An 18,250-nucleotide genomic window follows, 5' to 3' on the forward strand; every position below is an offset into this window, starting at 1 on the left:
TTTCTATTCACCTTTTTCACAGTGTCCCATTTTTGGACTCAGAGTTGTAATTTGTTAATTAATGAACTTTAGAGGCGCTGGAGAGCAGATTCTGTTACCTCCAGACAGACCCAGGCTAGCTGTTTCCCCTAGTTTCCAGTCTGTATGCTAAGCTAAGTTAGCCAACTGCTGGTGGTAGCTTCATATTTAGTGCACTGATGTGAGAGTTGTATCATTCTTCTCATCTCACTCTCAGCAAGAGAGCAAATAAGCACATTACCCAAAATGTTGATTGGATTTAGATTTAGATTTATTCGTCCTTCTGCAAGGAAATTGTTTCCACATTCCGTACAACCTCGGAGTACACAAATACATCAAACCGGACAGAAAACATCAAATTTGACAGATATATACGTGAATCCCACACGATACACCCACTCCCACCACATTCTCAGACTTTACATACACAAACACACAAACTCAGAGGGGACAAAACTCCTGCTGAATTTCACTTACTTCCATGGCAGCGTCCTGTAACGGCGGCCAGATGGGAAGAGCACAAAGCGTGGATTGAGGGTCTTAAAAATGAGTAATGCATTGTGATGTCCCAGAGGACAACGGTTCAGCTTTTTAAATCAGGTTGTTGAGCCGAATGCAGGAGACGCCTTGATGAATGTTTGTTTACTTGTTTTATTTGGAGGGCTGTTAGAGGAAGCAGCTCTCTGCCTCACCTCACTCATCCATCTCCCAAAAATGTAAGATTCACACATATTGACAGGCTTCACACACACACATGCACACAAGCTCTGAGCCCAGACCTTTCAGTGTTGTTCCAAAGGCTAAGACGCTCATTGGAGATAGATGAAGAGTACTGGAGTCACTCATTTCCACTCTTCTCATGAATAATGCAGTGGAGACAGCTGAAGAGGCACACTTGGCTGTCGAGTTGAGAGGCAGGTACACAGTTACATAAGAGCCCTATGGCTGAGGATGTCTGACAAGCCTGCCTTTGAAGAAAGTACCCGCACCACCTTCACCTCCTTCACCTGGGATTCATCGTCATCCTCGCACGGCCTGGAGCTAAAGAGGATGCACAGGAATGATGAAACAAAGCAGCCATTTAAATGTCATTCAGCGGCTAAATTATCCCAGGAGGCTCAATATATTTGAATATTAATATGGTTGAAACGGAGGTCTACATTTGACTTTACCCTGGATGCTGTTCTGCTTTCATCTGAAGACACTTTAGGTGGTTATTATATTTTTTATTCAACTAAAAAAACCACATGGTTGTTTATTTATAGGTTGATAAAAGCAGACATTGTAAGCTCAAGGCTCTTCTCTCTCATTCACTTGACACTGACATCCTCTCTATCCAAATCTATCCGCTTCTTCTCATATCTATGCAGTGGACATATGGGCCTTTTTATATTTAATAATATCAGTGTGTTTTAAGAAGAGGCCCAGAGCGAGGTCGGCACGTGCCTTTTCAATCATTTATGAGAGTTAATGCAGGGAGCGAGGGCAAGCAGCAAAACCCTGCTCCCCCCGGAGACCTGCAGACTCAAGGAAATTACAAATCAGCAGCTGTATAAAACATGCTGCCAGCAGGGAAGAGCTGTGGGCTCCTCTGGCTTCCAACCTGCAAGGCTGCTTTCTTTATGCATATGGAAGAGAAACGCCGATAATCCCTGAAATACGGGGCCTCTTGTTTGTGCACTAACAGGCTCACAGCAGGTTTTTCAGGTGCTAATCTCTGACATTTCTGATTAAAGAACACCGACAGAAAGCTCTTTGTATCCAGCCCAACTTCCCTGTGGGTAATTTGTTCCCTCTGCAAGTGTGAATGTTGTGTAATTGCAAACTTTCTGTCACTTTTATTTATGTAGGAGACAGGAGAGACGTGTGAAAGCAGCAAATAAAGATTAAATTTCAAGAAGTCCTTCAAAAAGGACAAGAAGATCATCTACTCAACGTCAGTTAATTCCTCCCCACCTTTAAACAGCACGGCCTTGAGAAAAATGTCCCCATTCTTCCTGGTGAGAGCAGAAGGGGATTATTGAATCCCCCTCATATTTGCCAGATAAATTGTCATATTATCGCCTCCCATTTCTCTCTAAATCTGCTCTGAAGCTCCTCAGCTTTGGGGAAAGGAGACAGCGGCGATATCCTGGGGCTGAGGAAGCCACTTTCTCTCCTTTTCTCCTCCTCCTCCTCCTCCTCCTCCTCCTCCTCTCACTCTCAGAAAAGTCATTTAATTCTGCTGCCAGCTTATCCTGTGAATAAAAGAGATGATGAGGAGGAGAGGAAGAGCTCGAGGGGCTCACGGTTGTGTTAACTTTGTCCCTCCTCTTACAGCCTTTCATGCTAAATGAACAAAAGCTTGGAGCTATAACAAGTATGTCATGATCACAGCTACAGAATAGAGGTTGTGAAACATACAAATCCCACGTACCTCTGACTTTGTAACTCATGGGCTTTCAAATGTAACTCATCTGTTGTACATGGGCTCAGAAAAAGCCATTAAAATGCTCACACATGTGCAGATACATCACTAGTTTTTCAAATTACACCTGCGCATGACAAAATGCAGAAAAGAATACAAGGTTTAGACAAAGACAAGGAAGGTAATACAGAGACTTTTTCACATTTAGTATCAGTCATCCCACTCTGACCTTACTGAGTGTCTGTCTGGGGCGGCCTAACCACAGCCTGACAGAAAAGGTAAGCGCCTGATTAATGATATTTCTCAGCAGTGGAATATTCATCTGTGTACAATCTCATGCCTCCATCAGCGCTCTCGCCCCGGCTCAGCAATGTCACTGTGACTTTGTAAAAGCTGTCCCTACTTCAGGACCATCTATTTTATGGTGCATTTACAGGCAAACAAACATTACACGCCGTTTCAGTGAGCTCAAGGGCTGCAGAGAGCTGGACAGAGAGTCCAGAGACAGACGGAGAGGTGGGAGGTGAGGTACAGTGCTCGAGGGAGTTTATCGGCAAACGTAAATGCATCTCGTGTGTGTATTTGGCTGTTTTTCACGTGTGTGCATGTGAAGGTAACATACAGACACACAAGGACAAGGATTGGATTGCAATAAAGCACACCACAACCCACCATGACAGCTTTTTCACTCCTTTCTAATTTCAGTCTTGTACTGCCCTCAGCTTCTGACAGGGGGAGCTGTGGATCTCTTTTCTCGTCTGACTCCACCATGTGAACAGCAGCAGGTACAATGAGCAGACCTGGCATGTTATCAGCATCAGCATCTACCACATTACATGCTGTGCGACATCCTCTGCAGTGTACTGTAAGTGTGTTTTGATACATGCAACAATCCTTAGCAATCACATGTTTTTTTTCCAGCTTACATAATCGCTCATTGTGTTCACTGGTAGAGAGACAAAGACAGAGGGACAGGAAGAGGTAGCATGTTGTTATCAAGTATCTGTCTGTGGGAGGTTTTAAATCTCCTCAAACACCCAGCAGTACAGGAAAGCCGCTGGGCGTCCCTGGAGGCTGTTTTACCTGCACTGTGTGTAACAGAGGGAGAGGGATGAGGAGACAGACCTCACAGGTCACAAGATCAATCTGCTCAATCCTGAGACAACTGACAGGAAAGTTAAGCAGAAAAAGAACAGTTATGCAACAGTAAGTGACATTTATTTCTCCAGGTGTTCTTCCAATCTTTGCTTTTATCTTGTGATCTTCTTCTTTTTACATCTAAAAAATATGAAAGAAAACAGGAAAATTCACAGTGAAATGCAAAATATGCTCGCTGTCATTCAGAGAGTTTGATGAGAAGATCAATATCAGACTCATGCCTGTATGTATGTTGAATACAGATCTTTATGCTAGGCTAAGATAACCGCTTCATATATAACAGGCTCATCTTTCTCAGTTAATAGTGTGTTTTAGTGTATTTCCCAAAATATCAAACTGTTCTTAATCTTCTCTCAAAACGCTGCCTGGCTGCCTCAGCTTGGCCGGGTCCACAGACCTCCTGGAGTCTTGGAGTCTCGTAGTGACTCCAAGACTCCAACTAAAGGTGTGATTTTACCACCTTAAACAAAAACTGCACATTCTAACCTTCATGAAGGTGGGATTTGCTGCATGGCTGTTGTATTAGACTACGCTAGTTTTTGGCAGATTTTCAGCCTGCATAGCTTTCAGTCAAGGCGAAGTTGAACTTAAATGGCATCCTGAAGTTCCTATTGGCCTGAGGTCAATCACAGAAATGTCTTTTAGGATAAAAAAAGGAATTCAGCCCCCCTGGTGTGAGGTACTTTCAGTGCCTGCGCTGCTTCTTGGCTCTTGGCATTGTCACGTACGTTTCTCGGTTTACACCAGGCCACACATCTCTCATGAAAATCCCCCTCACACTCGCTCCTCCATAACAAGCCCAAGACACTGTAGCTTCTATTTTTACGAGCCTGTTAGGCAGAGGGCTTTTACTTATCCAGCGCACCAGCCCAACACAGTAACTGAAAGACAACTGAGAGCACATCTGGGAGGGAATTTGATTCATAATTTCACAGAAATATTGATCATTTCGGGGTGAAAGCAGCTCGGTATGAGCAGAGGAATTCAAGAGACAGTTTGTAGCTTCGCCAGAGAAAGGAGTGGAGCTGGAGCAGTTGTAATGTTGACTGTCAGCTTGAGTTAAGATGGCCATGTGTAGCTTTCAGTGGCCTTACGCCAGCCAGGCAGAAAAAGAAACACTGTTCCACTTTCATCTTCTGCTGTTTTGGCTCAGCGTTTCTGTGCCAATGCTCGATATGCCATTTTACTTTAAACCACATATATTTCAACGGTTAAAGGGCAGAATAAACTGTCTTACAGCACATCACATAGCATTTGTTTTTATTAACATCTACATGTTAAACAGGCATGTGATCAGTTCATAACAGACATCAGTGAATGAGCCACAGGCTAAGAATACAATTCAGCTGCCACTGCTCAGATGAAAGCTGCGGAAGGGCCCCTGGGTGTGCTCTACTGTATGATCTAAACATGTTGGTGTCACACTGCTGTGAGCTATATGAATAATTGTATTAGAGTTCATATAAAGCACACTCTCCATGTGCTGAGATGGAGATAAAATCGAGCCAACAGACAGATAGCGCACGTGGATGTGGTGATTCCTCCAGGGAGCCGAGGCTCAGTGGGAGCAGAGACAGACAGAATGAGAAGCAGAGTTCACTGTATCAACAGGAGAACATTTGATGTTGTTTCTGGGGAACAGATGTACAGTGATCGCTTCATGAGTGCAGCAGCATCAGTTCAACAATGTGTGATTGTGATCGGGTTTTTTATGTAGAGGTAAATATCATTGTAGGAGCAATGTGTTGATTTTTGCTCGACCCACCATCCTAACCCAAATGCATTCAATTGACAGTTTTACAATGTGACGCTGAAACCATCAAATCATTGACATTTCTGTTCGAATAACTAACAAAATAGTAATAAATAGTTGCCAGTAATCTGTCGGCAGACTCATCAATTAATGGTAAATGCCTTCAGCACCAATAATAATGATATTTAAATCTAGTAACATTTAATCTAAAGCCTAACAATAATAATTGTGCATAATAATAACGCCTGTTACTCTCTGTTGCCATAAAGTCACATTCACTACTTTCCATTTTGTTCAATAAAAGGTTATGAAAGAGGGAAGCTATAAAGCTACAGTATATGAGCTAATGGCTCAGGTATTAACTGACTCCTGTGTCATTACTGTCTGCACACCATTGCTCTGTGTGAAAGACTTTTTACTCTGACGGAGGAGGTTGAATCAATCTGAATGCTACAACACAGTTAATAAGCTAGTTTCACCTCCTCCTGCTCTGGTTCCATTGGAAAGAATTGATTCGCGGCAATTTGTTTAAATCCTGGTGTGTCCGGTCCTTAAAGATGCTGCTGTAGTCTTCCCGAGAGACATGAGGGGGGAGAGAGCTATATTCCATGGTGCTCAGTAACTTGAGCAGCATCCTTCTCTCTGACACCTCCATCAGCGAATCAAGCTTGACAGATCCGGGCCCTCCTGATAGGTTTGTTGATCCTGTTGGTGTCTGCTGCTCTCAGCCCGCTGACAACAAAGCAGAGGAGAAAACGCTGACCACCACCGAGGACAGAGCATCTGCAGACCCTGAATGACCAGAGCCTCCTCAGGAAGTGTGTGTGACTTAAAAAGCATTCACTGTATACGTTCAGATGTAAATCAGTTGGTCAAACACAAACTCCTAATTGGCTAAAGGCGAAATTAAAGCCAGAGCTTACACACACGAGCATCCCTGCCCTACAAATGAGTTAAAACACCATTGTAAAGGTTAGGTTAGGAGAGATAATAGCTCTCAGGAGAGGAGCTCTTCAGCTTACTGATAATGTGTCCCAGGAGGAAGCAGTTTGAATCTGTATTTGTCAGGATGTGTAGCGCATACGATACGCCGAGTGTTCAGGCAGAAGGATATATTATTTAGACTGTGATGGAAGATTACTGGGGATTATTAAGAAATGTTAGGATTTGTTGTACAATACTCACCAAAGGAACACTTACTGGTCTTTCTCTTAACAGAAGATGTTTTATTTTAGGGTCCTGATGGAGCCTTTTCATTGGAGGAAATCCATCTCTTAGAGGCAGTTAGCTGGTTGGTTCAGATGGGAGGCGGTCCAAACTGCTTCCATGTGTTTCTGACATGAAATCCCACCAATTTAATATACATGACACACTTTACTGTTGCATATAAGGCCCATGATGGCATTTAGGGCCGTCCACACCAAGAACCACAACCATCAAAATAACTATAAATATATTGTTTAAAAACTCTTCTAGACTAGAACTAGAACAACAATGATATCAGAGAAAGATATTGTTTGGATCACTTTCAGAGCGATTTGATGAACCATAGAAACACTGACAGCCAATCAGAATCCATCTGAATTGACAGGGCGTCACGTTCAATATGGCAGTTTCCCTTTGTGTCATGTTACTCTCTCCTTCGGTGTGTGTGGTGTGTGTGTGTGTGTGTATGCGACTGGGTGGCTCCCTGCAATCTTGCCTCACCTACACCTGCTCCCCATACCAATCAGCCACCACAGCTGCAGCCAATCCATAATCACCAGCCACAGAAAACCACCAGAAAACCTGCTGACTCAGCTCACCTGCCAGCCCGCTCCATCATGGATCGACATGGAATGCATCCCAGCGATCATATTCCTTTTACTGACAATAAATCCTTTTTATTATTCAAACCATCAGTATCTGTGTCCTGCATTTGGAGTCCAGCCATTTCCTCAGCCCATAACCATGAAATCAAGCTCAGTCTCAGAATCAGTGGTGTTTGATTATTGTTAACAGAGAGGACGAGACTTGGCGATCATGGCCAAAAATGCATTAAATGCTTATATAATGTAATATTAGGATGAAATTACACACGAAAACTTCATTTTACCTACGCTCTTTAGTGCTGATGGGTTCTCTGAAGTTCATTTTGTCCTTACTGATGTCCTCTTTGATGACTGCCAGGATCCCATCAAGTTGATGTTCACTCATATGAAAGCATGAATAAAATTTGTCTTCAAAAGACGACGACTCTCATGACAGACGTTGGATTGTCCTAACTCCTCTCATCTTTGAAGAATTTGGTGAACTCACATCCTTCCAGTTTGCTTTTTGTTCCTCTGTACCATACAGCCGTAACAGGTCATCAATCAATATCCATTTTCCTAAGCTGCCCACACAGCTGGAGTGTGCAGCGCTTGCTTGGTGCCACCGTTCACAGAACGTTATCAGTCATCAGTGTGGATGCTCACACCATTATCCTTATTGTTATAGTTAATGTTCTTGGTGTGGACGGCCCTTTACTCTGAGCTAATTTATGAAGTTATAGACAGAGTAGGAGGAGGTGAGAAACCCCATGGAGAAATCACACAAATATCAACAATAGAATATCACACAAGAGACTGGGTTGATTGAATAAATGAGCTTTGCAGGCAGTGTTGCTATGAGGAGAGCAGAGAAACCGTGAAGGTTTGTTTCTGCAAAGGAGGTAACGTATCCCAACCATGACTCAGGGGAGAAATCTGAACATGTTACAAGGGAAAATATCCCCTTTTACTTGTATTTCTTTTCTATTTTTCAGGTTTGACACAAAGCAATGTAGATAAAAAATGGGGAAAGGGTATTACACTGGTGTTGAAAATATAATAAAAACAAGTATCAAAGCTATCATCAAACAATGAAACTGAAAAGTTACCAGCCGTCGTGGAGAGATTTCAAATAAATGAGATGGTCAGAAACACTGTTTGATTGTGAGTCCCTAAAATAAAGTGCATCTTAACTTGAAACACTGAACCTGGGAATCATTGAAGTCTTTTGTCAGTGCAGGAGCGTAAGAGGCGTTCATAGGAATGTGCAGCAGCGAAAATGACTCCATTAGTGCAAATGATAATGCTGTGTTATTGGCGGATTCCTGCTCTGGTCCAATGCCTGTTGGGAGCAAACTGCTTGCTGGGTCTCCACGGTGATGAGAGGGAGACTGGAGGTATCCATGGGAGACAGTGGGTGTGATGGGATCCCCGGGGAGCTGTGGAGGAGGTGAAGGAGAGCTTAATGTCTCCACTGTGAGAGGAAGAGAGCTTCAAAAACCAAAAGGAGAAAAACAGGAGAAATGTGGTGCAGAAGTGACACATCAAACCACTCTACCATTAATCATTAATGACATAAATGCTAAACATGGCAGGGTGAAATATACCTGTCAAGAAGTCATTAACACCATTTCACTCGAAAACCATGAAGTGCTAACATGAAGCATTACTGCTGAAGGTCAGGCAGCCAGGCTGAGACAGGTGACATTGCTAACCTGAAGCTAAATGTTCATTTGTGTTAATGGGTTTTTATTCAAGCTCCATGAACAGTTGCTGGATTCAGCAGTGTTTCAGTGTTAATTATTGGAATTTTTAACTCATTTTTGGCTAATTTGGGGAAGTGTAACAAGCTGTAAACTCAACACTACAATATCACCACATTATTAAGTTGATATAGCTAACCTAACAGTTGCCTGTTTACACATCCAGCAGACATGCAGCAACATTAGCATTAATTTAGAGTCATGTTTCTGGCCACCTGATGAGTCCAATATTCACTCCGCTAACTCCCGAGGGAAATATGGGCTCTTTAGACTCTAAATATTTCACTTGTTCAGTCGCTATTTGCTCATTTTATCTGCCGTTTGATGCCCAAAACGTTGTGTACAGTGGTTTTATCAGAGCTTTATTGCAAAGCACAGCCGCCAATTCACCACTCTCTTGATGAGAGCAGTGAGACTCAAACAAGACAGTAAAGCTGTGGGCCAAACAACCAAGACAATCACCTAAAAGATGCCAAAACTCTGTAGAGCTGAGGGGAATGGCATAGTCTCACATTACATCGCTCATTTAAAAATATTGGCTGGTGCAGCTTTAAATAAACACTCAAATGCCTCGTCAATGTCCATTTTCATCTACACATCCACAGTGAACATTATGGTGCCTCCAACTCATAACAACACCATCCCAACTCACAGCACACACACTCATCAGTGGCTCTGTTGCCTTGTCATCTTGTGTGTGTTGGACCTGGGTTGGGTCTAATTGGCTGCCGTGTGTGTGGCTGCTAATACTCTCTGGAGCCCAGAGAGGTCAACTAAGTCAGGGTTCATTAGCAGCAGATCTGCTACCATATTCCCTCAAGGATCTGTAGGTTCTTCTTCCATACTCTGTCTTTCTTTAATGAAGCAGCCACTTACTGAACACGCAGGGAGAGAGCATTGCACCAAGCAGCCATTCATAATAGCATGTGACTGTCACTCTTACAGAGATACACATTAAAATACATGTGTCCACGATAGAGAGAAGTCTCTGAAAAACTGTATGAATCTGAAAGAATGTGTCATGGTAGCAGCAGTCACTGTGTGGTGTTTGGATCCTGATCTTTGACCCACCTCATTAAAGCTCATCTGATCTCTCAAACACACAGTATCTTGCTCCAGCAGGAGAGAATCGGTGGACACTCTGATCCCCTCTGCTATAATGCCCAGCCATGTCCTATTATTAGTTTTCTCATTTTCAGAGATGGGGATGGAGGAAGTCCCAGAGGCTCTACACTTTTCCCACCATCTTTCACTGATGGGCTTCTGGTGATGGATGAGGCGAGCCTTATCCAGAAGCAGAGAAAACGAAGCTTTCATTAGACGACCTAACAAAGCAGTTGTGAGTCATCTCTGGAGTCCCTCTGCCTGCACTCACACACATTACCTGAACCCAAACAACAGCACCTTTCAGGTAAAATCAGTGTGTTGTTCTCTTGCAGTCACCTCTGCACTTTCACTCACTGAACCTTGGAGTCAATTTCCAGGACTCTGTGCGAGAGGGAAGGACTGGTTCAGCTTTAGTAGCTGCTCACTGGTTTCAACTGTAATGTCCCTCTACTGGCTCTCTTAGGCAACTTTAATGTAAAAGAAATGTAGAGAAGAGAAGAGGAGAGGTTGGGGACATGAAACCTTATTGGCCATATGGCCAATGATTATTGATTGATAGGACCGAGATGTCCCTCAGGGATACAATCAATGGAAATCAGAGAGGAAGGCAGCTGTAAATCTGAGGTGACGAAGGGGCTCAGCTTTATATGGCTAATATTGTCTGTAGGGCTTTGCATGCAGGAATGATGTGAACCTGGTTCAGGGCATTCACACAGAAGTTACTGGAAATTTCACCGTCTGTCTGGCGACATCTCGGTTCCCCAAGGCTGTTTTTGTAGCTCAGTGTTAGCCATGCATGGTTCCTCCCTTTCCATCTGTGCACGGTTTGTGGTCATGTTTAATTGCAGCGTAACACTTCATGAATGAAAGTTTAATGCAGTTCTCTCTTGACAGCTTCATGGAAAAGTTCTTTGAGTCAAGTCCCAGTCCCTACGCCAGTTATCTGTTAGTGCGCCACGAGTTCAAGGTGAATGAAGTACCACTTTCTAAGAAGTTGGTGGAGAGACTCAGCTATAAATATCCTGTTTGAAGAGAAGAGAAGAGAAGAGAAGAGAAGAGAAGAGAAGAGAAGAGAAGAGAAGAGAAGAGAAGAGAAGAGAAGACCCCGTACTTCGCAGGAGATGAAAATTATGTAGCTGTTTAATTGCCACAGCTGTAATAAAATATTCAGCATATTATAATAAAGTTGAAACTACATTTTAAGAATCTTTTTACTCTTCTGTCTCACTCTCCTCACTCTCTCCCCCCATCAGTCAGACAGCCAATAAACCTTCCTTAAATATTGAAGGAAATTTCCTGTGATTTGCCTGGTTTATAAACACACTTTATCTTCACTCATTTGCTTTCTGTTGTGTTTTTCTCAAATATGTATTTTCCTCTTAAGGGCAGCAGCTGGGGTCATGTTGACATTTTGCACACTCACTCTCAAGTGCCTGTACATTATTACTGTAAAATAAAGGCTTGTGTTCTGCTGATGCACTGCGTGTGTGTGTGAGTGTGTGGGGTTAGGTGTTAAATCATGGTGGTTGTTACAGAAGCAATGAGGCAGTGTGGCCCCGCTGGCTCTTTCCTGGTCAAGTTCATCGCTCGAGACGCATTTTAATCAGACCCATTTAATCAGTGATACGTTCATGGACCCCGTCTGTCACCACAGGGCTTCATGTAACGACTTGATCATAGACAAGACACCTCACAGCACAGTTACACACAGACACTCCGCAGCCATCAATAAGTCACATGAACACCAGGCATGCAGTCGTCACTCCAGGGTCATAAACAATGCCTAATAAACTTCAGAGATTCACACACTGTGATGAAGAAAAGTGTCGTAAAACACACCCATGCAATCGCCTCAATGAAGAACAAGGCATGGCTGCAGTTTGATAAAATGTGAGGCATTGCATTCAGCAGTAATGAAATAAACACACTGGGTTGTAAAATGTGCGTCTATAACAAAGTGTTTTTTTTATGTTGTAGAACAGACTGTAGGTCACCCCTGTGCACACACACATATAAATGCATCCATTCCAGTAATTGCTTGAGCAAAAATAAAAGAGATGTTGGCTATACTATTAGACACAGACAATAGTGAATCAATAAACTGCTGCACACATACTGAGGAGAACAACCTCTCTGTCCTCATCATCACGCTCACTCCTCTCTCTTATAGACTGGGTTGCACCAACAATAAGTAAATCCATTACAAAGTTTGTGTGTAATGTCCTTCCTAAGCTGTTACTGACAAACAGGCGAGCTACTTTCAAACTCATAATTTCTCCACTGTGAAAATTATTAATTTTATTGGAGTAACTGTATTTTTACTTGACTGTTGAGTTTCATTCCCTGCCAGCGATGTCAGATTAAAAGGTAATGATATGTTAATGTTGTGTTCACTACTTGTTTCTGCTGCCCCGAGGAAGCCAAAAAAAAAAATCGATGACTTCACTTCAGAATGAGTGGAAAATATTAGCTGACAGCACTAAACATTTAGTTTGATGTTATTAGTACTGTATTAGTAAGATTTTATAATTTGAGGTTTATTTGTGTTTTTTTCCCAGTGTATTTCATTGTCAAATAGTCAGATATGTTGACTGCATTTCCTCTGACCTCTTTAACTCTTCAGTCTAAATGAGTCATCTGTGTATCAGCCTCACTTTAGCAAGCTATCATCACAGCTATGTGACAGCTGCACCTGGTAGTTACTGGGTGGAATTATTTAGTACTAATTTCTACCAAAGAACTAGTTTGTGTGATGCAAACCATTTTAATGTAGTGGTATAGACATTATATCTTCATTTAGTAAACTGTTAGGTTTTAATAGTTTAACAAGCTGGTACAGCCGGCTGTGCTTTAAATTCTCTGTGTGGGCATAATTCAAGAAAGGTGAGCTATGAGCTGTTTATTTGCAGTTTTCAGAGTGCAATATGTTGCACGGCTCTGGCTTTCTGGTGTCTCAACTCTTGTGGTTGTTAGATGTGAGCAGCTGGTCGACTGTTAGACTGATGAAAGACAGGATGACAGCAGGATGGAGGGATGGGAGATGGAGGTGAAGTGGAGAGCGAGGGGGGGTTTGTATCAAACGCTAGTCTAATGAGCCATCTGTAGTGGCAGCCCTGTGGAGGCCACTCTGACCTGCTCACTTCACAAACTGTGAGCCACCACGCAAGATGACACCCACATACCTGTACATGTATTCCACACGCTATAATGTACTATATAGTCTCCAGAATTACTACATGACTACAAACGGTCATCAGTCAATGTTAGCTCCTCCATGCAGTGAATGTTATTATTGGGATGTGCTTTAACACTGGTTATAGGAGCCACTAACTTACCTAAAATAATGATTTTTTAGGGAGACTTACTGATACATGAGCTTAATGCAAGGCTGTGAGTAAAATTAAATATTTTGTCTTTGGGAGTGTGAGTTTAACCCTTAAACACATACTTTGATCTTAAGAGGCCTCATCTGATTGATTCATTTTCTTCAGTTAAGACATAAGTCTCTTCTACTCCCTCAGCAATTTATTTTTAACAGTTTGGTGTCAAAATGTCAAACTGTTGAAAGTGTTTTTTTTTTTTTTTCTCCAAAGCCGGCAGGTAAATCATAGCAGGAACAGTGATGTGGTGTTTTCTGTTTTCCTGTCTACACTCATTTTGTGCCACTGATTCTATAAATGAAAGAAAACAAAATAATGGAGAACTTTCTTTGCTTTGGCTTCCTGCCACATCATATAACATGGTGGTGAAATGATAACACTGACTGCAGAGCAGCACTTTCTTTTGTACTGGAGTGCTATTATAAGTGTGACAATGCTATCTAACAGGACATAAGTCATGTTGCACTGACCACAAGACAGTAACTTCAATAGTGTGTGTTTTGCGTCAATAACGGAGCAGTTTCAGTGGCTATTAACACGGATCAATATGTATAGAATTATAAAATATATGGGACTAAACTGAAAGATATCAATATCAAAATCATGTTTTTGTGGTATGATTTATGAATGTTAACATATTCTGAAAAGTTTACAGACGTTTTTTATTAATTCATTACTCAATCTGAGTTATTTAAGTGACAGTGTGTTTGTTTGTGTGTGTGTGTGTGTGTGTGTGTGTGTGTGTGTGTGTGTGTGTGTGTGTGTGTATCTCAGTGTGTGAATCTCTGAACTGTTAAGATCTTTAGGCAAAAACTCCCATGCATGTGTTCATTTTAGATATATTGAACATCTGCTCAGAATATGAGCTACATTATAGCATCACAGAAAAACGGGTAAGGTGAAGGAACATTATGAGCTATATTTGAATGAATGAGCGCTGTAAACAACGCCATTTTCCCCTCGAAATATTATATCATTTCTTCTCTTTCCACTCCCTCATGCAGTCCTACATGCAGTATATCCATCAGCTTCACTGAGGCAGGGTTACAGCCCACTGACAAAGAATCATTTCCCCATTAAAGTCTTAATAATCATTGAACTGACACATGATATAGATGGACAGACAGTGCACCTAAGGGACTTAGTGTGCTCACACCTTCAGAGGCTGATGTGCATGTAGGTCACTGAGTCCATGCAGATGAGGGCAGTGAGTCAACTTTAAATGATTCAGTTTGGCAAACAGTGAATGTATAAATGAGCCCTTCTACATAATGTATCCAGAAAAAGTCCAGAGATTGAGGTAAAAGAAAGGAAATGTCATTTTACGGCATCATAGTAGCACCATACTTAACTGTGTTCCAGTGAACTGATGAAGAACACAGATGCACATTCTTAAATATCAATTCACTCAACTCCACTTTTGTGGAAACATGGTTAGCAGCCATCCCTGCTGTGCATGTGCACAGAGGCAAAAATAAGCATCGTCTCACAAGGAGAATAGGAGGAAGCTGAAGAGGCAAATGTCAGCCTCTGTGCTGATGCAGAGCTGAACACTTAATGGAATTATTGTGCTTGACACCCTCCAAGAGCAGCCAGCAGCCACATTATCAATGCTTAGGTTGAACAATTCGTCCTTCCGTCCAATGGCTGAATAACCCAAAGCTATGGAAATGGGGGGATTACACACAATGTGGCATGAAGGGATGCCGAGTGTTTTCTACTTTCATCTGGAGCCAGTAACAGAGAGAGAGGGAGGAGCAGGCGAGCGGGAGGGTAAGAAGTCGATTAGTCAGTCAGAGCACTGAATGGTCGCCTCATCGATTGAGGAATTGTGATGATTACGGGGTTCGCTGCTGTGTGGTGATGCAATAGGCGAAGCCATCACAGCCTTTACCAATACAGGCCGAATGATTTAGACCCTGCCCCGTTAATGACGGCCATCCATTCTGTTCAAATGGCTGGGAATTTATCTAACATGACTCTGTCACACATGAATAAACAGGAAAGCACACACACACACACACACACACACACACACACACACACACACACACATATTCTGTCCTGTCAGTGCTGACGTTGCTTTTTACATCTGAACATGTAATCCAAGAAGTCGTCATTGCCTCGAAGCTGTGAATGATAACAGGCAATGAGGGAAATTTACAGCATGCTAAACACAGTCATGTATGTTTGTAATGTGTGAACGTCCCCTGTGGAGCTGTCCTGCCTCTGGCAACATATCATCAGGGCCAGCAGGGCCTCTGGCTCGGTTTAAGAATAAGATAAACGATGATTCAGAGCACCCAGACCTCTCACACTTTAACAAAGGCTTCATGATTAAACACACATCCATTTTTTAAACAGCCTCCCCACAAATGAATTACCTCTCTGTCAAACAGCGTAAGTACTCCCTAAAGAAAGATGAAGGAGGCCGCAGAGTGGAGGGCCTTCAAAAAATGACATATTTGCGCATTGCTATTCATGGTTTTCTTCCTGTCCATTAATTATGCTCCAGAGCGGTCCTCCAAAAACAAGCCTGTGTGAAGAGCTTCTCCATGTTGGACAAAAAATTAGTCCTTCTCAGGATAAAAGCGTTGACTCACCACGGTCCACAAAGTAATTAAGGCTCAGGCATTAATAACTCTGGTGAGAGGAAGAAATTCAATGAAACACAGAGAGGATTTATTTCCTCATTCCAACTTCTGTAGTGAATCTTATTTAATCTGTTTCACGCCAGGGTCTATTTTTAAAAGTGCTCTCTCTGTTCCTCACTTCCTCTCTCATCCTGGAGTACCTTTAAGGAAAAACCCCAAACATTCCTCATCAATAATGTACCAGCAGTAAAAATTATTTATTCTGTCTTTTTCTGTTTTTTCCTTTGGTTTGCAGTTTGCTCAGATCAATGGATTTCAGCTGCAGCAGTGAGGCATCTGTGTCTGCGGCTGTCACACTCCCACAGTGGAGGCAGCAACAGCAGAATACAGTGATGGTCATCTCGATCGATGGCCACAACGATGATATACAGCTCCATATATACTGTACTGCACTGTGTTAGAGTAGAATAACAGTGTGGCTGATAGTTTTGTCCTGAGGGTTCATTAACTCGCCATCAACACAAATGCCCCCTCCTCACTGTTCCCTTGATATTCCAGTTAAAGCACCTTTATTCCTGCTGATGGAATAAGTGTATATTGTGAATAATGCTGGTGGCAGTGCTCCATTGTTGCTGCCAGAGAACCTGGGATTCGCTTATTATTTTGTGGAGCTGTCAGCTTGGAGTCCTCCCATCACAGGCTGCCGTTAGTATTCCTGTGCTGATGTTGGCAGCGATTAGAGGAGGGGTGAGAGCGTGGCTGGGGAAAATGCAGGGGTGGCTCAGAGAGGTAATGGGTGCTGACTTACAGCCAAAGATGAAGGAATGACAACATTAGCTGACAGGAGGTCTGGGACAGAGGCCGGCCTGATTGGACCAGGTACACACATTTGACTTCATCTACCAACACGGGGCTGGTGCAGGTGAACTGTGGAAGTTTTGTGGACTATTCTAATTTACGTCCAAGGCCAACATTCAGTGCTCATGCAGAGAACACATGACGAATATGTGGTGGGGCAGAGAGTAAGAGTGTGGAGGTTGGGGTGTTGGATCAATGTGCAGCATGTCAGATTTTCATGCGGGAGATGAAAGTTCATCACAGACTTGGATTTTTTTTTTTATGAAGTAATGCTTCTGAAGACTTTTTCCACAACTAGTTCCACCACTGCATTTTGTTCCCATAGGACATGCGAGTCCCCACAATGTGACTGTGTAAACAAGTTTATGTCCCACAACACTAATGTACATATAGTATATTTAATTCCATTTCATGACGAGTTCATGATAAATAGTATTCATGACATATTGTATTTAAATAATGATATGCAGTATGTCATTCATGATATATAGTACTTGAATCATGTTACATTTCTTGACCCCAGCAGTATTTTTCTACTGTGTTTTGGGGTTCTTCTTCCCTGTGTTGAATGTCATTATATTCCATCATAATAGACTTCATTTGTCTGATGAAAGTAATGAGTGACGAGCCCATTTAAATTTCAGAAATTAAAATTGCGTTATTGAATTTGAAAAAGTAATTTGTTATGTGTCTAGTTAGTGTCAAAATTAGTGGAATTACAGCGATGCTTTCTCCCATGTTTTTCTTTTGTCATTCTGCACAGATGTTTAACAGGGCCACAGAGGACATCAAGAGACAGAGGGAGGATGAGGGCCAAGAAAAGGAAGGACAGTTGAGGACCCCAACAAAGATCACGGTGCAGAAGGAAAGAGGATCTTTCAGAGGTGACAGACAGCAGCTTCAACAATGTGCAGAAGAAGTCACTGAGGAAAACAGAAGGCTGAAGGCAGACCTCCAGAAGGCACGAGGAGAGAGGCTGGAGAGATGAAGAGATCGTCTCTCTGCTCTGGAGGACAAATACGCCAAAGCTTTGATTAGTGTCAAAGGGCTGAGAGAAGAGCATGAGAAGGCATGGGTGGACACCAAAGAGAGAGATGAGCAGATTATCTCTCTTCATCAGAGCTTCCACACCCGGGAAAGAAAGACAACTAGAACCTCAGCAGAAGAAAAGACAGACTCCCCTGAAACTGAAGAAGACGGAAGAGAGGTGGCAGAGCGAGGTCAGCCAGCTTAAAGAGCTCCTCGCCAAGAAGGACAAAGAGATCAGCAGGGCCAATAAAAAGACAGAAGCTCGTTCCAGAGCTCACGTTGACACCTTGGCCCTGCTCAGAAGTGCAGAGTCAGCTCTGAAAGAACACACGCTGAGGAGTGATGCTCTGGTGGAGGAGCTCAGAAAGCAGCTGGCAGAGAAAGAGGAACGCC

The sequence above is a fragment of the Chaetodon auriga genome, chromosome 14 (assembly GCF_051107435.1).
Source record: "Chaetodon auriga isolate fChaAug3 chromosome 14, fChaAug3.hap1, whole genome shotgun sequence".
Taxonomy (NCBI): Eukaryota; Metazoa; Chordata; class Actinopteri; order Chaetodontiformes; family Chaetodontidae; genus Chaetodon; species Chaetodon auriga.